This window comes from Dipodomys spectabilis, unplaced genomic scaffold, assembly GCF_019054845.1.
Source record: "Dipodomys spectabilis isolate Male_0828 unplaced genomic scaffold, ASM1905484v1 ptg000003l, whole genome shotgun sequence".
NCBI lineage: Eukaryota > Metazoa > Chordata > Mammalia > Rodentia > Heteromyidae > Dipodomys > Dipodomys spectabilis.
Window position 1 is genome coordinate 3,632,042 of NW_024870680.1, and position 24,675 is coordinate 3,656,716.

The following is a 24,675-nucleotide window of genomic DNA, read 5'->3' on the forward strand; positions in this document are numbered from 1 at the left end:
AATGCTTTATCAAGTGCAATGGTCCTCATAATCCTAGTCCCTGTAAAAAGGCATGGTTACATTTCATTCACTTCCTTATAGTTTCCTGCTTACTATTTCTGATGAGTTTCATTTTCTTTTGTTGAGACATTTTTATCTTCAGCCACCTTCACCACCACCTTCTCCACATATCACCCATTCAAAGGCTCATCCAGGGTCATGAATAGCCATCTATTGAAATATGGGTGTCAACATCTTTGAAAACAAACACAACCTCATTTCAGCAAATAAGAAGGCCCTGATCATCAGAACATCCAGTGTTTGAGTACATCACAGTTTGGATTCCAACTCAGCGTCTGCTGACTAAAGGCACACATACACACTCACACGCACATACTCCTAGCACAACTGAAGGCAGGCAGAAATGAAGGATTAGCATCAAGAAACACCTCATCTCCTGCCTCAGGGCACGAAAGTACTGATTCCTTTTGCCAAGACTGGTCCACATCCAGTTACACCCAGATTCTTCTGCCAAACTCTTTCAGCTGTGCTGCTGGAAGCTCTTTCTTGAGGGAAGAAAGCACGAGGTCTGCAGCTTCTCCTCTGGCCCTCTTAGTCCTTTAGCCCTGGATGCTATGGGAGGAGCACTGGATCCAGAGTTAGGAGGTCGGGTTCTACCCTAACTACCCCTTCCTGGCTATGAATTCTAAGGCAAGTGCTTGACTCATTAGCCTCACTGCAGTGAAAGTGGTAGGGTGGGTCTACATGGTACCTGTGAGCTCCTCCAACTCTAACAATAAACAAGTTAGAAATGACTCCTTAAAGCGAGGCATAGTCACATTGTGTTGTTGAGCCTGAGTTTCCCACCTTTGAAATTAAAACGATGTTGTCTGAACAGCTATTCTCAGTGCATGGAAAGTACATGGCGTCTCCCAAAGTTCCCAAAGAGATTCTAGAGTAATCTCTATCCTTCCTCCTAGTTTAGCTCTTCCATGACTTTGGGGGGAATTGATTAACTTGCATTTTATTTTCCAGGTCCCCCAACCTAGAAGTATATGTGATGATTGGGCTCATCATGTAATATAGTGTTCATCTCCATCAGAGCCCTCAGCAAATTCAAATTGTTGAGCCCTACTGCCCTCATGTCTATTGACAGGGTTGCTAGGGATGGTGAGTCTTACTATCTTCTTCCTCCCCAAGTTCTCCACAATCAACACATAGGACTCACCTCTCTCTCAGGCTTCACTGGCATTCTACACACACACACACACACACACACACACACACACACACACACATACACACAGTGTAATCGCCCACCTTTAATGGTAATGGCAGCCCACATATTTGATATCAACAACTGATTAGACAGAAACAACATTGTACTTAAGGGTGAATCATTTGGGCAAGCATGTGATTTGGATGGCATGGCTCAAATGATGAACAGGGCCAATTGGAGATCTGTTTACGAATTTGAACTGAAACAAGAAATTATTTTTCCATTTAGAAAGTGAAATGAAAGCAAAAGAATGCCCTAGTCAGATTATAAAGTCATACTGAACTAAAGGCAAATACCAACTATGAAGGAACAAAAAGAGGACCAAGAAGCAGGAGAAATGAATCTATGGAGAGAAAACAGAGCAGATGGAAGAGCAGGAGAGGGAAAAACACAAGCAAAGACAGTGCGTGTGACTTTCCACATAAATTTATACTGCAAACTCTTTTCTCAGAGGTAACTGAAGCAAACCTCTGCCTTGGGAAACGAGAAAAGCCTAACTGAAAAAAGCACTATGAAATCGGATGAATAGGATTGATTCCTGATTCCCTTGTTAATAGATTGGATGGTGCAAACAGATGAAAGTAAGTCATCTCAATCCTTAGCATGCATTGCAATCATCTGAAGGGCTTGATAAAGAACAGATAGTGAAGTCTAGGAAGGGCCCAAGAACATACAAACCTAACATGGTCCAGGTGATGCTGAACCATCAACACTGCAGGAACCAGACTTTGAGAACCCCTGAATTGAAGGATAGTGAAAGGAATCGCCACAGGCCATCCAAAGTAGATACTCCCAGTCCCCATTGTATGTTAGTAGCAAGAGTTAGGCATCCTGAGCTATGTGTTCTGGTTCCAGTTCTTGTCACCAACTAACAATTCTGGAAATCCCTCCCTCTTTCTGAGCCTCAAAGTCCCTCATCTATAAAATGAGAGAGTTTTGTTAAGGGAGCTCAGGGGCTCCTTCTAACCCTAACAATCTCTCATTTTTTAGAGCAAATTAGAGCACTGCAGCTATAAATTTGTCTCTTAAGGCTTCTGGCATTTAAGAGGGAAAAAATGCAAAAGTGGATGAAAATGCATACTATTCATTTCTGACAAGAAAAAGCTTGCAGGCTTATCTGCTGGAGTGTCACTTTTTCTGAAAGCACTGATTCACAAATGAGCAGATAGACCTACTGTAGAGTCCATGGTCTATTACGGGTTGCTCAGTGCTATGGCTTCAGGATTGATGCTGGAGTAGATCTAAGGAAGGTGGCATGAGGAGTCCTCCCCAAACAGAAGGATATTTAGCTATTATTGCAACATGGCTGAAACTAAACTACCAAAAACTAAGTAATACTGTTAATAAATGGACAAATAGATAATTCTCAGAAGTAAAAATGGCCAATAAAAACCCATTGCAACAATGAGATATACAAGACGTTATGTCGAAAAGCAAACTTTACAACTTTGACGCGGTGGGGGGGGAGGGGCGGGGAGTGGGTGGGAAGGGATGGTAAGGGGAAACAAAGGAGGAGCCAACAATGTACTCATTACCTTGCTCATGTAATTGTAACCCCTCTGACGGTATTTTCACAATAAAAAATATATATATAATTTAAAAAAAAAAACATGAAGAAGGGCTGAGAAAGTGGCTCAGTGGTAGAATTCTTGCCTTGCATGCATGAGGCCCTGGGTTCGATTCCTTAGCATCATGTAAGCAGAAAAAGCCGGAAGTGGCGATGTAGCTCTAGTGGTAGAGCGCTAGCCTTGAGCTGAAGAGCTGAGGGACAGCGCCCAGGCCCAGAGTTCAGGCCCCATGATTGACAAAAAATGTAGTATATATACACAATTCTATGTCTCCATCAGAAAGAATGACATTGCCCCATTTGTATTAAGTGAAATAAACCAGGCCCAAAGAAACATAGTTCCCATGGTTTCCCTTATTTGCAATAACTAGTATATGTCTGAGTCAAGCAGAAATGGTCAGATAAGTTGATGTTAGGTGAAATGAACCCCAAGATAAGTATTTAAATGTTTTTTCTTTCATGCGATTGTTTCTAACATATTTATAAGATGATTTCTTTGTTGCTTTTTATGTCCCTCCCCCAAGGTATAACTCCTGCTCTCACTGTACTTGATTTTGGTATAATTTGTGGAGGGGAAGGGAAAAAACAAATCGTTTAAATAGGAATACAGGTGGACCCACTGTAACAATGAGATGTACAAGTCATTATGTGGAAAACGAACTTTACAATTTGGGGGGGAGTGGAGTTGGGAAGGGTTGGGAAGGGGAAACAAAGGAGGAGGCAACAATGCTTGATAAGAAATGTACTCATTACCTTGCCCATGTAATTGTAACCCCTTTGTACGATATTTTCACAATAAAATAAATAATAAAAACATGAAGAAATGCTCAATATCGTAGCCAGAAAGGAAATGCAAATAAAAACACTGAGATATGATCTCACTCTGGTTAGAATGGCATCATTAAGAATATGAACAGCAATAAATGCTGGCAATAATAGAAAAGAGGAACTCTTTTACGCTCTTGGTAGGAATGTAAATTATTGCAATCACTATGGAAAGCAGAATGATGCTTATTCAAAAAACTAAAAATAGAATTACTCTATGATCTAGTCATGCCATTGTTGAGCAATTATCCAACAGATTGTAAGTTAAAATAAAAGTTATGGAAACAGCAATCCTACAATGAATGAATGGATCAAGAAAATGCAATATATGTGTATCCACATACACATCTACCTGAATTTTATTTATCCATCAGGAAGAATAATACTGTGTCATTTGCAGGGAAATGGATGGACCTGGAAAAAAAATACGTTGAATGAAGCAAGTCAGACTCAGAGAGACAAAGGGGACATGTTTTTTCTCATATGAGGAAATCTGATTTAAAAAATACAAGCATATATGAAAACACAGAGCGATATGCATACACAAATTGACCGAAGTATGATATGCACAGGGCTGAACAATTATCAGACAGGAACAAAATGAATAGCAGGAAGCTGAAACATGTCAGAGGAAGTAGGGGTTTAAGGGAAGGGGAGCAAGCAAATGAAGGGAGGAAATGTGGGCAGATACAGTCCTAATGTTCTATGTACATATGTGAACTGGAACTAGGTACTTGAGGGAATGCATAGGGTTGAGAGACATGGGAAGAATGATGTAAAGAACAACACTGGATCAAGATACATTTTATTCATAAATTGAAATACTGAATTGAAACTCCTTTGTAAAACTGCTTAAAGACAATAAACACACATAGTGTAGGTGGTAAAGATAGATTTCTCCAGATTTACATATTTAGATGATCTTTTTCCCTAAGTACAAGCTTCAGAGGGCAAGGAACTGTGAATTGTTCTTCTCTGAATCCCCAAGGATACTTATTGAGCATAGTCTCTTCAAGCATTTACTAGAAATTCCACTTAAAGACTTGCACTGGGCTGGGAGTAGAGCTAAGGGTGCTTAGCATGAATGAGGCCATGAGTTCCATCCCTGGCAGCCCGCCCTCCCATAAAAACAACTACCTTCTTCTGATTAGATTGGTTGAGCTTTGCCCGTACTGTTGGCCACCACAAACATATGAATGACCCAAAATAATAGTTTATTCAGGGCCTCTGACCTTAAGGAATTAACAGTTCAGATACATTGTACACATAAATTGACATGCTAAATTGAAACCCCTTTGTACAACTATTTAAAGATAATTTTTGAAATAAATTTTAAAATGTAGTATGGGTTCCTAGAACAGTTCTAAGGAAATGTCAGAAAGTATGATAGGGATTTTCTGGTTTTCTTTGTAACTACTGAAGTGATTTCATTATGGTAAATTATCTCTCTACTAACTTGTTGGCTCTTGATTGAAATCTTGAGAAGATTTTTATTCACATTAGGAATACTCCAGGCATAGTCCTTAGCCTTATAACATGGGTTTCAAGCAGGAAGAATATTATAGGCAAGGCATTGAGCTGAAACGAGCCAAGAATGATATATTCCCAGAATTGGGAATTGCCCAACCTTCCTTCTTAACACACCCTGATTTTTCAGTTATCTTTCTTCCTCCAGATCATCATATCCTTTGATAACTTTGCTTTTCCACAGTCACACAGTGGGTCCTCAATAACCCCAGCCTATCATAGTAGTTCACTTGCCAGTGACTAATTTAAGTGCAGACACATGACCCAATGCTGGCTAGAAAGATGTAGGAGTGATCTCCCAGAGGACTTGAGAGAATGATTTTTCTACTCAGAGGAGAGACCTTTCTTTTCTAGACATCCTCATACCTGCCTCACATATCTGATAATCCATAGCCCTGAGAAAAAACAAACCCAGCATCAATGGAGGGATGCTGAAGTGGAAATATAGAGAATTGAGTCTTCTTTGGCAACATTGTTGAGTCACTAAAGAAATCCCAGAGAAGCCGGGCACTGGTGGCTCATGCCTGTAATCTTAGCTACTCAAGAGGCTGGGATCTGAGGCTTGTGGTTCAAAGCCAGCCTGGCAGAAAAATCTGTGAGACTCTTAATCTCCAATAAATCACCAGAAAACTGGAAGTGGTGCTGTGGCTCAAGTGGTAGAGCATTTGCCTTGAGCTGAAGAGCTGAGGGACAGCGCCTAAGCCCTGAGTTCAAGCCCCACAACCAACAACAGCAACAACAAAAAAAAGAAATCCCAGAGACATATAGTTCTAGACTTCTTGTTATATAAAGTAAGTTTTCTTTTTCCTTTTAGTCAAGTCAAAAGGTTGAAAACATTTCCCCTTCCCTGATTGGTTACTAGGATTGCCGGTGTCATAGGATATCTATATGCCTGATTCCTTCAGAGCCCACATTATTAATCCCATTTTCATGAAGAGGGACATGAGGCACTGAAAGTTAAACTAAGACAGCTGATGAGGTATCAAGGCCACAAGAGTCACAGTTCCCTCCCCAGGCTCCAAAGTGTGCATCCTAGTTGGCTCCCTATAGAGTTTCTCATTTCATAAACTTGTACTTTCTGGTGACTGAGCAATGGTCTCCAGGACAGAGGACTTTCCACTGAGTCGGGCCACTCATGTTCAGGCCATACAAGGAGATTACACAACCAAGCAGGGTGAGGAAAGTCAGGTTGGATGAAAAGCCAAGGGAAGAGCTTGTATCAAGCTGGCCAGGGGTCAGGATCCACTACTGAGTGGAGGTAGTGGAAGGGTTTCATGAGAAGAATAGTGACCAGAGAACTAAAGGGAAGAGTTCAAGGGGAACTACCCAATTAAATAAGGCATGAAATCCAAGAGCCTGACAGTATCCTAGGTATGGAAATCCCAGGAGGGAAGTGGAATCTGCAGTACGTTGAGATTGGTCAATGGGAGGGTGAAGGTGACCGAGTTGTCAGATTGCAAAGTGCTGTCGTGGACTGTCGTGGAAACTGAGATGGATTATAAGGACTACTACTATCAAGTTCAGTCACCTTTATTGAGCAGCCAGAACTGGAATGGTCAACTTGTTCTTATTATCTTTCTATCACACAACAGCTCTAGGAAGTCAGAATGTATTATAGTTCTTCAAATGAGAGGTTCCATGGTGAATGAAAAACTTGCTTAAAGCTATGAGGCTTGTAAGCAGGAGGTCTCAGATGTGAGTCAGACTGAACTCTTCTAAGATCACTTCTTCCATTTTGGTCCTACATTGTTAAAAAAATCAGCATTCCTGAATTGTGTATGTTGCCATACTGTGCCCAACTGCCCTCCCCGTCTCCCCACCAACTACATAGCAAACACATTCCTAGACCCAAAGAAACTAGAAAACAGGTACTGCAGGAGCTGCACACATCATCCTCAAGGCCAGAGTCCCTTGCAGTGAGACGCTGAAATTCAGGGCTGTGGATCAGCACCACGTCAAGGTTCTTGATTAAAGAGCCAGAGAAGGAAAGCCAGGACTCTACCCAGGTTCCTCACAACTGCACAGGCAGAGCCTTTAGTCTCGTGGTAAGGAAACACCATGCACTTGATGGGGTTTTTGCTCCACGATATTGGATGTCTGGATTATTTAATGGCCTCCACCTTTTAAAACTCCCTGCGTGGCCTGGGGAGTGTTTTAGCCAACACAAACATCTCATGTGTGTCCCCAAGAACATTTAGATAACTCCCAGCTCTGAATTCCCAAACAATGCTGAGGCATTGGTCTCCTAAGAGGCCTTTCAAAATAGAGTTGAATCTCTCCAGGAAGCAGTAAGTAGGACCCTGTCTTTGAATAGATTTTGTTGGGGAGCTCTTAAGAGACCCTGGAGCTCTGCCTTTCTGTAAATTTGCCCCCCTGCACAGCATATTCTGGCAGGATCACAGAGCTATCAATCAACCAGCTCAAACCAAAGCCAAAACGAGGAAGTAGCACCCGGCCCACCACTGGCACAAGTCTATGGAAATGGCAGGATTAGAACTCAGATCTCCTCCTTACTCCTCTCCCATTGTACACAGGGATAAGTATTCTCTCCATTATTTGAATTAAATTTAATTCACAACTATTACTTATATTTATATAACATGTTAAAGTTTTAGAGTGAAAAATGTCCTTCCAACTGCCTTGTGAAGCAGGGTGGGCACCTTTCACTTGAGGAATTAGAGAATATAAGAGATTAAGAGACTCCCCCAAAGCTGTACAAATTAGTAAGCAAGAATTGCTTGGAACCTTCTATTTTGCCATCCAGGATGCTTTCTACTACTGATCCATTAAAAACCCAGCAAGGAGAAGCAATATTACTGTGCTTACTATTGTATGCCCATACCCGGCAGGACTTGCCAGTGTTCCTTGTTAGAGGAAAAGGAAAGATGCATGAGAGGAAAGGCAGACAGAAGAAATTAGAAATATTCTATCCCCTAGTGGCTTCTAATAGAACCCTAAGAAGTGAACGTCTATCATCAATGGCTTCTTCCTTAAACACCAAGAACTGTGACTCTTTGTTTAAAACACATTAACTTAAACTTTTTAGAACATCAGTGCAAAAATGCTTTGATTCCCCTAAGAATTTTCAACAAGAAGATTTGCCTAGGTCATGGTAGCCACTCAGTAATTTTCTAACATTTAATTATATTTCAATGCTGGCACAGGGAGATAAAAGTATTTACCAAGTGTTTCTATGTTACCAGGATAATTAAAAGAACAGGCTTTATTCATTGTTTTCAAAATAACTTTATCCTTAAAGCCAGGCCTATAAATTGGGAAGAAACAAATTGCTTGACTGAAATGAGACTATGACCTACATGTCCAGAATACCTAGTTTTAGAGAATTAATAACAATGCCCAATCCTCATCATAAATGAGGCTGAAGAGATTGATTGCCCTTTCCTACTGGTGCAGGGTGGCCCCCGAGTGAGCCAATCAGTTCTTCTCATATGCAGCCAAGCGTAGGAACATAGATGTGAAGTTGTCATGGCAACTTTTTAACTGATTGGAAGAATAGATGAAGCTGGAGTGACCCTCTTTGGATTGCCTGGGGATGCAGTAGAGATATCCAGTAGTGAAAAGCAGAAATATTTCTCTATGTAGTCAAAGAAAGTGCCGGAAGGTTGAATTCAAATAATAGTTTTTAAAAAATCTATGAAAAGTGCTAGTTGAAATAATTGAGGAGCAATTTAATGATTTTTTTTTTTATTATCAACGTAAGAGAGAAGTGTTTGAGAATAAATTTCTTCCTAGGCCAGTACTTTCAAACTTTCCTAAGAATCTACTCATGAAAAAGTACTAACTTAGCTCCCTTTACCAAGATTCTGAACCATTTTGTCCAGAGAGGGGTCTAAGATTCTCCATTTTAAAACAGTGCACAACCTAGTCTCTGCAGGAAGCCTATGGATCATATTTTAATAAGCACTGCAAGAAAGTAGCACAAAACATCAGAGAACAGCCCCAACCTGGAGCCCACTCAATTTGTCTCACCTCACAAAACAAATTTACAGAGGGGGCGGCGGCGGCGGGGCGGTGTGGCGTGGACAGTCTGTGGCCATGGTCGTGGTGCAGCTGCGCAGAGCTCGGCCGCTGGAGTCTCTAAAGTGTTGCTTCTGTCCGGCCCGCCACCGCCGCCAGAACCCCAGCCGGCCAGAGAGGGGCCAGCCCGGAGGCGGCGGGTGGGGGCTGCCCCAAGCATGCAAGCGACAGCGCCTCACGTACCTGAGCCCAGAGGAGATGTCTGGGGGACCTCCCCGAGATCTGCCAAGAAGAAGCTAGTTCCTTACCTATCTCTGTCAGTGAGGACGTCATCAGCCAAGCTGGAAGCCATTAATGAACTCATTCGTTTTGACCATGTATACACCAAGCCTCTAATCCTAGAGATACCCTCTGAGACAGAGAACCAAACTAATGTGGTAGTGAACATTGAGGAAGCACCTCTCAGCCCCTCAGAGAAAGATCACCCTGAATTCATTTGTCTCCGTGAAGTAAGAACCGATAGAAGATGACTTCATTCCGGAGTTGGGTATCTCAGATCTACTTTCATCTGGCCACTGCCTGAAGCCATCCTCCTCCCTGCTGGATGCTTACAGTGACTGTGGATATGAGGGGTCCCCGTCCCCTTTCAATGACATGTCCTCTCCTCTTGGTGCAAACCATTCTTGGGAGGACACTTTTGCCAATGAACTCTTCCCCCAGCTGATTAGTGTGTAAGGAACAATCCAGTTCTGTTGCCTTTGTCCTTGACTATTACATGGCCTGGAGGACAGCAGAGAAGCCTATGCTTCATTCAAAAAGCCAAAGTAGGGAGTATACAGCCCTAGAGAACTCCTGTATTTGGCTCCTAGTATTGTGTCCACATCCAGCAGTCCAGGGTATTCAGATACTATGATTCAGAATGACAGTCTTTGAGATTACCTTCTGTCTTAAAGGTGATCGTGTACCCTGCGATACTTATACCATCATCTTTTGACGTGTTGTCTTAAGTCGACATGGAATTTATGAAAGACCCTTTATCATTTCTCTCCCTCTTGACATCCTAGGCTTGCCTCTTGATTTTAGATCCTTTAGTTAGTTTGTTCAAGGAGAGAAACATCTACTGAGGGGGCTCCTTTTTCCCCCATGTATAGTTCAAGGAAGGATTAAGAATCTTTTGTTCAGGTGGGCATTGGTAGCTTACACCTGTAATTCTAGTTACTCAGGAGGCTAAGATCCGAGAATCATGGTTTGAAGTCAACCTGAGCAGGAAAGTCTCTCTGTGAGACTGGTTTACCAGCAAAAAGCCAGAAGTGGAGTTGTGGCTTAAGTGGTAGAGTGCTAATCTTGAGCAGAAAAGCTCAGGGACAGCACTCAGGCTCTGAGTTCAAGGTCCAGGACCCACAGAAAAGAAGAATCTTTTTGTAAAGTTACAGAAATTTACTATGTAAATGCCATAGAATCTTTTCCTGCTAGTATAGCTGTCTGAAAGGTGTTTCCTCCCTTTATTTAAACTACCAGTGCAATTAAAATGTGCAACGCAAAAAAAAAAAATTTACAGAGAATAAACACCATTTTCTACTTAAAGAGTTGGTTTACTCAGTGATTGATATAACACCTTATATGTTGTAATCACTTCTCAGCTTATATTTTGTATTTGCTTTAACTTATTTTTCTGGACCTGGGGCTTGAACTCAAGGATGGGTGCTGTACCTGAGCTTTTTTGCACTATCACTCTACCACTTGAGCCAGAACTCCACTTCCAGCTTCTTGGTGTTTAACTAGAGATAAGAATCTCATGGCCTTTCCTGCTCAGGTTTGAACTTCAGAGCTGAGTTCCCTGGGTAGCTAGGATTACAAGTATGTACCACCAGCACATGGCAATTGTAATTGCTTTTAATCTTGCATTTTACCATTTAGTATATTAACTGATAGAAGCCAACAGTTTTTGCTTTGCCCAATGCCCTTTCTCCACCATATCCATGTAACAAACCCCTGCTTCCTCCTCAAAATCCATCTCAGATGTCTTTACCTCTTACCACCTCCCTAGTTCTGTCCTCTCTTCTCACTGTAGAATACTTCATTCCCTCATTCCATTCATTCATACCCAGTGCTCTCAGCTATACTCTATGTCATAATTTATTTCACTAGAATTTAATAGCTATTTACAGATCTGCTTTCCCTCTTTCTTCTTTTTGGACAGGAAGCTCAATTAGACAGTGTATCTTACTCATCTTTATTTGCTGGTCCTAGGGCTTGAACTCTGGGTCTGGGCTAGCATTCTGCCACTTGCACCACATCACTACTTCTGGCTTTTCTGAATAAATTTACTGGAAATCCAAGTCTCTCAGATGTTCCTGCCCAGGCTGGCTTTGAACCACAATCCTCAGATCTCAACCTCCTAAGTAGCTAGGATTATAGGCGTTAGGCAATAGAACCCAACTTTTTACTCATCTTTATAGCTTTGTCTTTTCCCTAACTCCTTCTGTATCATTTGCTATATGATTGAATAGATGGAGCAATGGATGTAAAAATGAATGGACAAATGGATAGATTGACTGCGTATACAATTCACGAGAACAGAAATCTGGGGATTTACCTACTAAAATAAATATCTCAAGTGCTTAGAATAGCACCTATTATGTAGAGGGATTTAATAAACAATTATTGAACTAATTAATAAATAAGTACTTTTTAGCTTAGACAATCCAATAGAAACAAGAGAATGAGGCTAGTATATCTCTGAAAATGAAATATGAATTTTAGGAACAATAAAAGACCCTGAATAGCAAAAACACTCCTCAACGGAAAGAACACTGCTGGAGGAATATCAATACCAAATTTCAAACTCTACTATAAAGCCATAGTAATCAAAACAGCTTGGTATTGGCATAGGAACAGACCTTAGGACCAATGGAATAGAATTGAAAACCCAGAAATGAACCTACAGACCTATAGCCATCTAATCTTCGATAAGGGAGCTAAAACAATAGAATGGAAGAAAGACAGCCTCTTCAGTAAGTGGTGCTGGCAAAATTGGTTAACTACATGTAGAAAACTAAAGCTAGATCCTTATATATCACCCTGCACCAGAATCAACTCCAAATGGATCAAAGACCTTGAACTCAAAGCAGACACTCTGAAAACATTACAGGATGGAATAGGAGAAACCCTAGGTCTCCTTGGCTCAGGCCGAAATTTTCTGAATAGAGACCCAGAAACACAACAAATCAAAGAAAGGTTGGACAAATGGGATTGCATAAGGTTGCAGAGCTTCTGCAGGGCAAATGACATAGCTAGCAAGATCAATAGAAAGCCCACGGATTGGGAGAAGATCTTTACTAGCCATACAAGGGTCTCATATCTAAAATATACTTGGAACTCAAAAAATTAAATCCCCCAACAACAAATCCTCAAAGAAACAACTGCCCAATAAATAAGTGGGCGAAAGACTTAAAGAGAAGCTTCTCTGAAGAAGAAAGAAGGATGGCCAATAGACACATGAAGAAATGTTCAACATCCCTAGCCATAAAAGAAATGCAAATCAAAACAACATTGAGATATCACCTCACTCCAGTTAGAACAGCAAAAATCAAGAACTCGAACAACAACAGATGCTGGAGGGGATGTGGACAGAAAGGAACCTTACTTCATTGTTGGTGGGAATGTAAACTTGTTCAACCACTTTGGAAAGCAGTATGGAGGTTCCTCAAAAGACTTCACATAGAGCTCCCCTATGACCCAGCAATCCCACTTTTGGGCATTTACCCTAATGTTTACAAACAAGACCACACTAAAGCTACCAGCACAACTATGTTTATTGCAGCATTATTTACCATAGCTAAGATATGGAACCAACCCAGATGCCCCTCAGTAGATGAATGGATCAAGAAAATGTGGTATATATACACAATGGAATTCTATGCCTCCATCAGAAAGAATGACATTGCCCCATTTGTTAGGAAATGGAAAGGCTTGGAAAAAATTATATTAAGTGAAGTAAGCCAGGCACAAAGAAACATAGGTCCCATGGTTTCCCTTATTTGCAATATCTAGTATAGGTATGAGTCAAGCGGAAAAGGTCAGATAATGTGATGTTAGGAAAACGAACCCTTAAATATGTATTTTAATGTTTTTGTTTCTTTCATGCATGTGTTTCTAACGCATTTATAAGATTATTTCTTTGTTGCTTTGTATGTCCCTCCCCCACAGTGTAACCCCTGCTTTCACTATATTTGATGTCAGTATAACATGTGGAGGAGATGGGGACAAACAAGTCATTTAAGGATTCAGGTGGACCTGTTGCAACAATGAGAAGTACAAAATGTCATGTCAAAACCAGCTTTACAATGTCGGTGTGGGGGGGGAGAGGGGGGGTATGATTGGGTGGGGGGGAGGGGGGAGGCTGGGAAGGGAGGTGAAGGGTAAACAAAGGAGGAGGCTGCAATGCTTGGTAAGAAATGTATGCATTATCCTGCCCATGTAATTGTAACCCTTCTGTACAGTATGTTCTCAAATAAAATTAAATTAAATTAAATTTAAAAAAAAAGAATTTTATGAGTTAAAGATGAAAAAAAAAAGAAATATGAATTTTATTGATGGCAACAATATTGTTGCCTGAGAAGACTACAATTGAAATTATAATTTGTTATTTTCTAGCATTGAATAGTTTTGAGGTTATATGTATAGACCTAAAGTATCTTGATGCAAAAAAGCCAGTAATAGGGGCTGGGAAGTTGGCTCAGTGGTAGAGCGCTTGCCTTGCATGCCTGAGGCCCTGGGTTCGATTCCTCAGCACCACATAAGCAAAAAGAAAAAAGCCGGAAGTGGTGCTGTGGCTCAAGCGGTAGAGCGCTAGCCTTGAGCTGAAGAGCTGAGGGACAGCGCCCAGGCCCAGAGTTCAGGCCCCACGACTGGACCAAAAAAAAAAAAAAAGCCAGTAATAATAATAAACAAGAATTTTGCTCATAATCACATAATTTAGAACACATCAACTTTTAGATTTACTTGTTACATGTCTCTACTAATGGTAAGCCTCGGATGTGAAGAATCCTCTAGAATGAATACATGAAATAATAAAAGTAAAAATAACTTCATTTATTGAAAATTTAGTAAATATGCTAAGCATTCTACTTATTTGTATCATGTTCAATCTTTCCCATTTGTGCCTTAAAGTTTTCAGTATACATATCTTTTACTTTCTTAGTTAAATATAATCCTAAATATTTTATGCTATTGTCAGCAGGATGTCTTTCTTACTTTTTGTGTTGTCTACTTTTAATAAAAAGAAACAATACTGATTTTATGTGTTTTATTTTGTACCCTAAAATTTTATCACATTCACTGATCATTCTGCTAGTTATTGGTACAGTCTTGAGAGTTTCCTATATATAAGATCATATTCTCAGTAAAGAGGAATACTTTCCGTTTTTCTTTGCCATTTTGGTTCTCTTAATTTCTTTCTCTTGATTGATTACTCTGGCTATGACTGGCTAGGACTATGTTAAGTGTAAGTGGTGTGTCAGCTCTCCATTGCTTTGACAAAATACCTGAAAAAATCAGCTTTAAATAAGGAAAGATGATTTGGGCTTCAGAGGTTTCAGTCCATGGTTGATTGATGCTTTGAGTCTGTGGTGAGACTGCATCATGGTGGAACTGCACAGTGGAGGAAGCTGAGAAGCAAAGAGAGAGGAGGGAGCTGGAGTCCTAGGATCCCCTTCAGTATCACTCTCACCTCCTTTCACTAAGCCCCACTTCATAACAGTTTACTGCCTCCCAGAACAAATGATGACCAAGACTTTAGGCCTTAAGAGGGCACCTGAGATCCCAGTCCCAAGCAGTTAAGAGTAGGCATTAAGCGGAACAGCAGGCAATGTTTCAATGTTGAGTATGATGTTAGCTCTTTAATGCATTGAACATTCCTTCTACACTAAATTTTTACCATGAAAGAACATTGAATTTTCTCAAATGCTTTTTTTCTGCATGTGTTATTATGAGCATGTAGTTAGTGTCTGTTCACACGATGAATCACTTTCATTGATTTGGCTATGTTAAATTATCTGTGCATCCTAGGGATAAATCTCACTTGATCATGATGAATGATCTTAATGTGTTATTAAATTTGTCTTTTTAATGTTTTATTGAGGACTTTTACATCTGTGTTCATCACAGTTCTTGAGTGTGAAAAGAATCAGTATTAACATTATCACTTTGTGTGTGTGTGTGTGTGTGTGTGTGTGTGTGTGTGTGTGTTTCTTTGTTTCTATGTGTCAGTATGGGCACATGAACTCAGGACCTACCTGAGTTTGGCATTTTGCTCAAGGCTGGCATTTGAGCATTTGAACCACACCTCCACTTCCATTAGTATCTCTTCTCTAAATCTCATTCAACAATGAAGTCATCTGGTCCTGGGCTTTTCTTTGATGTCTGATTTTGTTATTGATTTAATCTGTTCAAATTTTTTATTTCTTCATAATTTTGTATTAGAAGGTAATATGTTCCTAGGAATTTTCCCATTTCTTCTACATTATTCAACCCATTGGTATATAATTGTTCATGGTATTCTCTTACCATCCTTTCCATTTCTATGGTAATCAGTTAGTGTCTTCTGTTTTATTTCTGATTTTATTTATTTGAGTGTTCTCTCTTTAAGTAAGTGCTTTGGCTAAACATTTGTCAACTTTATCCTTTCAAAAAACTTGTTAGGGAAATGGCGCTGTAGCTCAAGTGGTAGAGCGCTGGCCTTGAGTTGAAGAGCTGAGGGACAGCGCCCAGGCCCAGAGTTCAAGCCCCATGACCGACAAAAACAAAACAAAACAAAAAACTTGTTAGTTTTGTTAGCCTTTCTTATTGTTTTTGGTTTCTATTTCATTTACTTTTGCTCTTAACTTCGTTGTTCTTTCTTTTATGCTGACTTTGGACTTAGTTCTTTTTTGTAGTTCCTTGACATGTAACAATAGATTGTTTATTGGAAGTCATTCGTCTTTTTTTTTTTTTTTTGGGTCCGGTCGTGGGGCCTGAACTCGGCCTGGGCACTGTCCCTCAGCTCTTCAGCTCAGGACTAGTGCTCTACCACTTGAGCCACAGCGCCACTTCCGGCGTTTTTCTTATGTGGTGCTGAGGAATCGAACCCAGGGCCTCAGGCATGCAAGGCAAGCGCTCTACCACTGAGCCACCTTCCCAGCCCAGTCATTCGTCTTTTTAATAAAAGTGTTTATTGCTATAAACATCCCATCAGCTGCATTGCTGCATCCCATCAGCTGTGGTATGCTGGCTTTGTTTCCAGATACTTTTTAATTTCCATTTTAATTTATTCTTTGTCCCAGTGGCTCTTTAGGATAATACTGCTTCACATATCTGTGAATTTTCCAAATTTGTTCCTATTATTGATTTCTAATTTCAAACCTCTTTAATTTGCAAGCTTCTTAAGATATGTAAATATTTATTTGTGGCTAACCAGGAGAATGTTCCATACAGATTCAAGAAGAATGTATAGTCTGTTACTGTTGACTGGAATGTCCTTCTTTATGTCAATTGCAAATTTATTCTCAATTAGATACATTTCAGTGGTAATATAATTAATTGAAAATAATGCAAAATGATGCTAGAACTAATCTCCAAATTGTACATTTAAACTTGCTACTGAATTGATCTGAAATTCAAGATGCTGAATGCGCTTATCATCAGAATTCTTTTTTTTAAAAAAGTAATTTTTATTCATTACTTTATTTGCATTGTTATACATTGCCTACTTATTTTTGAATATGTTTGTATTGTTATTGTAAAGGTGATGTACAGAGGGGTTACAGTTACATAAATCATGTAATGAATACATTTCTTTTTGAACAGTTTCACCTTTTCCCTCTTTTCCTCCCAGTTTTTCCCTCACAATCCCCCTTCCTCACAAGTTGTGTAGTTAATTTTCAACATAGTGTCTAGAGAGTATCCTGCTCATTTGTTCACACTTTGTCCCACCATTTTTATGCTCTCCCTTACTTTCCCTAAAACAGATAAACTTACATACAAGACAAAAAGGTACAGAAAACAAAAATAGTGAAAAAACAAAACAACAAAAATACAAAGAGCAAAACAACAAAAAAAACTCATTTACATTTCTTGGAGATCATTTCAATGAATATCATTTTATATGATCATATGAACATAGCTATCGAGCCTTTGTGGTCCTCTCCTAAGGGTGGAATGTTCTATGTCTGTCCATTAAGTCCATTTAGTTCAAAGGGTAATGTAAATCTAACATATCCTTATTGAATTTTGAATTTTGTTATAAATTTTGCCTTTGTTGTATATACATTCTCTGCTATTATTCCAGTGTAGTGCATGCTTCCCTTCAAATCTCTTAATGTTTGTTTTGTTTAAATGCCTAATGTTGAATTCATATATATTTATAGTTACACGATCTTGATGCTTCCTTTATCATTATATTTTTATCTAGACTTTTTCTTAAAGTCTATTCATGTGATTGAAGTATAATCACCACTGCACCTTGCTGGTTTCTATTTCCATGGGATATTTTTTTTCCACCCCTGATCTTTAAGTCTATGTAAATCCTTAAAGGTAAAGTGGGTCTCTTGTAGGCTCTTGAGTTTCGTTTCTCTACCCATTCACTCACTCTAGGACTTTGGATTAGAAAACTTAATCTATTTACATTCAAAGTAATTATTGATTGGTTAGGACTTAACTATTTCTTTTTGGCTCATTGTTTTCTGCTAGTTTTATAGATTCTTTCTTCCTCTCCTGCTATCTTCTTTTCTAGATTGAAGCTTTCCAAAGTGGTGTGTTTCTTGTCTTTCTTCACTATATTGATTCTTTGAATCCAGTTGTACTAGGCATTGTACTCACTAATTTGCATAGATTCTCTTTTAACTTTAACATGTGATGGTTTATGGAAAGTGTTTCATTGCTTCTGTTTGACAGATGAGGAAACTAAGGTTAATATGTGGTCATTTACTAGGGTCACTCTCTTAGTACCCAAATACCTAGAATTCAAGTCTAAGTCTGTCTGAGCTCTGCTCTCCGGCTTCATAATAGCATTGATGTTTTGCAGTTAGAGTGGATCTGCTGAGGTCTTATTCTAGTCATCTCAAAGAAAACTACTCTCTTGGCTTAGAGCATTCCGGATCTGAGTTGTCTGATGTACAGACTTTTATTAAAGGTATTTGTGGCTTGGAGACTAACTGGGTCAAAACAACAAATGAGGTCAAATGTGTCTTCTGTTTAGTTGCATCTAATAAGTAGCCTTTTTGCAGACTTTCCAGGCACTTGGCTGTCTCTTACATTCATTTGTAGTGATCAGAGTCCCTGAGATTTAAACATATGTTTTCCCTGTGAACTTTTGTCCTCTTCGAAACTACTTTCTGTTCTCTTATTAAATTCCAGCTTTTGTGACTAATATGCAAGGATAACTCCAGAAATGTTTATGTGATAAATTAAAGTGGGCAGGGTCTTCCGCTTACAAATTGCTTCAAGATAGAACTCAGATGTCTGCCCATAGACTTGCCTCATAAATGCTAGCCTAAAACAAACTCGAGCTTTTATAAGTTCAGTTTGGCTTTGGCTCAAGGCCCTATTATTTCAGTCCGTCTCCATAGGGTTCGGAGTTTTTGGCCTATTTCTCAAAATGAAGCCGCAAAGACTTATTTATGACTCGGTGGAAAACAATCTGTGTAACTACATCTCAATGCTGCCTGAGAAAAGCAAGAAGATGGGATGTTTTTGTCTCTCTGTATCTACCACATCCCTGTAACCGAATGACTCATTGACTATACCTCTGAGTCAGAAGGACAGCCATTTCAGGATTTCAGGTTGATGACTATTTGTTTTGGATATCAGAAGTTTGAATTCAAACAGGGACATGTTCCAAAACAATGTACTACCCAGAGACACAAATTAACCAGAGGCCTTGTAGGCGGCAGGAAGGTGTTTGCTTTATAAAGTGGAGGCATGTGTGGGTCTTTGCCCTGTTCACAGCCATGAAAGAAAGCAAGAGTGTTAAGTGTGACTTTTCCAAGTAAAGGGAGTCTGAAACCTCAGTGATTATTATTTCTAGAGGAGTAAATATTTCAGTAGAAAAAAGAAACGCCTTTGTACCAACTCCCTCAAAGTTTCTTGGCACGTTTGAATATTTCTAGTAACAGCTGAAACTACATTTACCTTCTCTGTAATAATTGGAAGCATCTGTGTGTGGCAGAATTTGAATTTTCAGATTCCAAAGTGATTTTTTTTAATTTGGGGTAGAGTATTGATTTCAGGTGAGCTTCTCATATAAGAGGCTATTTTTTTTCCTTCCTGATTATAGTATTCAGTCAGCTAATGATGTGACAGAGATACAGGTCATTCTTTATCCACTTTGTTGTGCACTCATGCTTTTTAATGAAAACTGCACTTCTTCAGCTATTTGCACACCTTATCCATCTCTTTCTTATTCAAAGAGAAGAGATGGAGAAAATTCCTCCAGCGCTTGGAATTTGACTCAACAATTTTCTCTTGCCAAAAAAAACCATCTCATGATCAACAAAGAAGCTAGACAAATGTATTTTATTTGTAAATTCCAGTAAGGAAAAAAAAAAGAGTAAAGACAATTAGAAACCTATTCCAGATTGTCCTCTACGTTGATAGAATTCAGTCTTCTAAAAGGCCTAGTGTTTTAGAGTCTTCAAAAGGGCAGAAGTTTCATCAAGATAGAAGACAGCAGGGTGGCTTCTTACCTGATTTCCCATACTGCTCTGCTGCTTCTTATTTCATCTCCTAACCTTACTGCTCTCAGAAGTAATGAGGAAAACAGTACTTACCTCCTGGACTTTTGGCAGTGAATAAATGGCATATGATGTGCAAAATGTTTCCAATGGAGCTGAATAAATACTGGTTTCTTTCTTTCCATTTTCCTTTCTGGTTTCCTTTTGTCTTTCCTTCCTTTCTTCCTTTTCTTTCCTTCCTTCTTTCTTTCCCTCTTTCCATTTCTTCCCTTTTTTCCTCCCTTCCTTCTTTCCTTCCTTTCATCCTTATTACATTTAATAACAGAGGTGATAATGACATGACGTATCTGAAGCCAAAGTCCAGGCCTCACTTTGGAAAGCAGTATGGAGGTTCCTGAAAAGACTCCATATAGAGCTCCCCTATGACCCAGCAATCCCACTTTTGGGCATTTACCCAAACGATCACAAAAAAGGCTATATTAAAGCTACCAGCACAACTATGTTTATTGCAGAATTTTTACCATAGCAAAGATATGGATCCAACCCAGATGCCCCTCAGTACATGAATGGATCAAGAAAATGTGATATATATATGTGATATATATATATATATATATATATATATATATATACACAATGGAATTCTATGCCTCCATCAGAAAGAATGACATCACCCCATTTGTTATGAAATGGAAAGACTTGGAAAAAATTATATTAAGTGAAGTAAGCCAGACCCAAAGAAACATAGGTCCCATGGTTTCCCTTATTTGCAATAACTAGTATATGTTTAAGACAAGCAGAAAAAGATCAAAAGCTATGTACATATGACCATATAAGGTGATGCTAAACAAAATGAACCCAAGATAGGGACACAAGAGGTTTTATCTTCGTTGCTGTTGTTTTTAATGTACTATGTGATTTTTTTTTTGTTTCTTTTGTATGTTCTTCCCCCCACAGTATAACCCCTGTTTTCACTGTATTTGATTCTGGTGTCCTGTATCTTGTATACACATTTTTCTAATTTGGGGAGGGGAATGGAAATAACAAAAAGGATCTCATTGTAACAATGAGATGTACAAGACATTATGTTGAAAATAAACTTTACAACTTGTTGGGGGAAGGGGGAGGAGTTGGGGAGGTGGGAGGGAAGTGATGGTAGGGGGAAATAAAGGAGGAGGTAACAATGCTCGATAGGAAATGTACTCATTACCTTACTCATGTAACTGACACCCCTCTGTACAGTATTTTTACAATAAAAAACATATATTTAAATAAAAAGTCCAGGCTTCAAAAGATCCAGGACCAGGCTTGAAGTTTGCTGGCCTGAGGCATCTATGACTCCATTCTTTGTATTGAAGAATAACTGCAGAATTTGAAACCAGTACACCAAACCATAGCATTAGGGATAGCAAATCTTTGAGTTATGTGCCACTTTGTAGATAGTTTGTGTTGTTACTAGAATTTTAATTAATAACTACATAGAGAAGGGATTCTAACAATGTAACCAAAAGAATGAGCTAAGCTTTCCCAAGCTAGCATCCAATAAATGTTTGTAGCATTGACTTCAATATACTTGGTCTGCAGATAAGTATTTTAGAGCGAAAAGGGAAACAAATAATAATTGCATGATGACACATGAAAATCCGAATATGCAGTTGCTCTGTCTTTGAACTGTGGAATGAAATTGCACGTGTCTTGGAGGCATTTCTATAATACCTTTGGCAAACATTTCTATAACACCAACTTAAAGTTTATCAAGAGACTACTTTATAACTAACAGTGTATATATGCATGTTATGTTCTCATCAACTTAGTAAGGTGGATTTAATGGTTAGACATCCATTAGATTCAGAAAAGTTACAAACATACATACTTACAAACTGAAAAATCAGGGTTTGCCCAACTCCAAATATATGTGCTTACAATGATTCCATGTCTATCTGTGAGTTTTGCTACATTATAGTCATAAAATAATCAAATTTTAGAAGTTATCTAATCTAGCTTCTTCCTTCTGCAGAGGAGAAAACAGACTAAGAGAGCCTACTAGCCTCCTCAAATTCCCATGGCTAGATCTAGTAATGGGAAACACTGCTCTACAGCAAATACTCTATTTGTAGGGCTGTACTTAGGCACCCATGGAAATCAATGGAAGTAGAGAACATGGTTTTTACCCTTGTGATGGTTCATGTCTGCTTGGGGGAAACCATAGTGCAGCAGCAGAGAGAGGCTGAGAAAGAGGGGGCCATAAAATACTACACCCTAGCTCTGCCACTTCCTAACATCATGATTTAGTCATTCTGGACCTTCTTATTTAATGGTTCTCAGCTCTCCAAAAATACTTCTTTAATCAACATTGTGCTGTACTTTTCTTATTGCTATTGTTCTAGTCTGCCTAAATTAGAAAACCTTTTGGGTTGAGAATCAACCTTATAGTCATCCTTGTATCCCATGTGCCTAAAAACAAACAAACAAAAAAAAGTCTAGGCCAATGCAAACTACACAAAGCCTGTGTGGGTCAAGGGAATTGTTAACCTCAAAAATGTAAATCCAGGGCTGGGAATGTGGCTTAGTGGTAGAGTGCTTGCCTAGCATGCATGAAGCCTTGGGTGTGATTCCTCGGTACCATATACACAGAAAAACCCAGAAGTGGCTGTTAGGAAAATGGAAGAGAATGGAAAAGGAATAGGCCAGACTTGATCATCAACAGGGAAGGACTGTTTATTGAGGAACAGTGAGGAGCACAGACCTTCCTGTAGGATTGGAGGTTGTGCAAGGGATTGGATTTGGAGTGGGCTTATATACTGATCTTAACAAGGAAGCAGAGAATAAAAAAGTGGGCTATGGTCTCCTGGGGACGAAAGGCGATATCCTTGGCCAGGCTTACTGTAGAATTCTGGGTATGGGGACTGTTGTCTCCTAGAGGTCTCCTAGAGGCCAAGGTCAGAATGGCCTGCCTGCCGACAAGCACATGAGCACATACCTGGTGCTTTGCTTGACGCCGGGGAATAAGGCAGGACTCAATCCTTCAGTGGTGCTGTGGTAGAACACTAGCCTTAAGCAAAAGAAGCTCAGGGACAGTGCCCAGACCCTGAGTTCAAGCCCCAGGACTGGGAGGGGATGAGAGGAAGGAATGTAAATGCAAGTATCCTTACCTACTGTAAGATCTGGTTAATGGTGTCACATGGATAAAAATCACTGTCCATACCTGAAGCCTCACTTCAGTACAGAAATACTCCATATCCACTGTTATTAGGGAAGGTCAGAAGGAAAGGGGACCTCCCTTAGACAGTTACAGGACACACATCTCCTTTTGTAACACCCAACCTCCAAGAGGAACCAAGTGCAAACAGAACGGGCTGACCAGAGAACAGGAAATTCTGTACTGTGGCTGAGTGTATATAAATAATCAATATCTTCCTTAAGAGACACAGTTAAACCAAGGAAGGATTGTGAGTGGCCAGCCATTGACACCTATCTGGCAGGTATCTATGGACACCCATCTCCTACTTAGATCACACCACGCTGAGATCTTCGTGGACCACAGCCTAAGTGTGATTCCTCCAAGGCATGGGCAGGGGCCTCACTGGCAGCTCTCCAGTTGAACCATGACTTTGCTTCTTGTTTTCCAACTTCTTGGTCTATAGAGCCCCAATGGATTCTTAGATTCCTGGATTTCTTAGACCTAGTTACTCCTGCTGTGCTGTGGACTTTGGGAGATTTCCGAGGCTTTAAAAATAGCCTTTTGCAGGTTTTCAGAGGACAGGTTTCCTTCCTGCCAAAAATGTGTGGTATGTGGATTTCATGGGCAACAGTGAGCCTTTGTTGTAGAGTTGAAAGTGCAGGTCCCCCGTCCTCCCCCCCACCCCAGCCTGCTGCAGTGCTTTGCCTAATGTCACTGACCTTGTTTTAATTAAGTCCTCCTTTTGTGTTAGACTTGGTGCCAAGAAGACTAAACCAGTGTTGTCTCTTTCAGTGGGCTTTGTTGTTGGTCTTAGCAATTCTATTTTAGGAAATTTTGAAGGGTCACTCCTCTGTGGACTGAGATAAGGGTTATGAGCCTTTTTTCTCAAGAAATACCATTCTGTTAAGTGAACATTATCTTTGTTTGTCTTTCTGACTCATGTAACTGAATTCTAAAATTCAAGAGAATTTTTCTGGCCCCTGATGGAAACTGGAGATAATGATGTAATTTGCAGGCCTTTGTTAGATGGAGAAAGCTTTACCTGCATTTGCCCTTAGGAAATTCCAACAGCCTTGAACTTTTAAGAAATGTACAGAAGAGGAAGTGTGATGACCACTCCTTGTGGCTTCTGTTCAAAACTTGAGTAGTTGGTGTATTAGCTCCCGAGGGCTGCTATAACAAATTACCATAAACTGGATTCTTGAAACAATAGAAATTTATTTGGTAAGGTGAATCATCCCAGAAGCCACATTTTAAAATATAGAATATTGGTGTATTTATTGGTGTATTTATTATACAGTTAACAAGCTGCAGGCCACCAGTTGTTACAAAGGTCTGCAGCACACAAATTCACATAACACAGCTAGGAAAGAAATAACAAAAACAATACCAATAAGCCAATTCAGCTCCAATGTAGCTAGTATACATATTCCCTTGTGCTTGCTGTGTGCCTGGCACCCCTTTAGGCCTCATAGTTACAGCCATGAATAAGATACATGTGGTATAGCCCTCCTGCAACATAAAGTCTATGGGAGTGGTATAACCCCTGTTTGTCACTGTATATGATTCTGGTGCCCTGCATATATATACATTTTTCTAATTTGGGGAAGGGAAGGGAAATAACAAGATG

The 24,675-nt window shown here is 39.7% G+C and overlaps 1 protein-coding gene across 1 annotated transcript in view; it reads left to right on the top strand.

The window, feature by feature from the left end:
* The window catches only part of Me3 (malic enzyme 3), a 200,547-nt gene that overhangs the window by 101,512 nt on the left and 74,360 nt on the right, over positions 1-24,675 (top strand). The gene's annotated exons all lie outside the window — the stretch shown is intronic.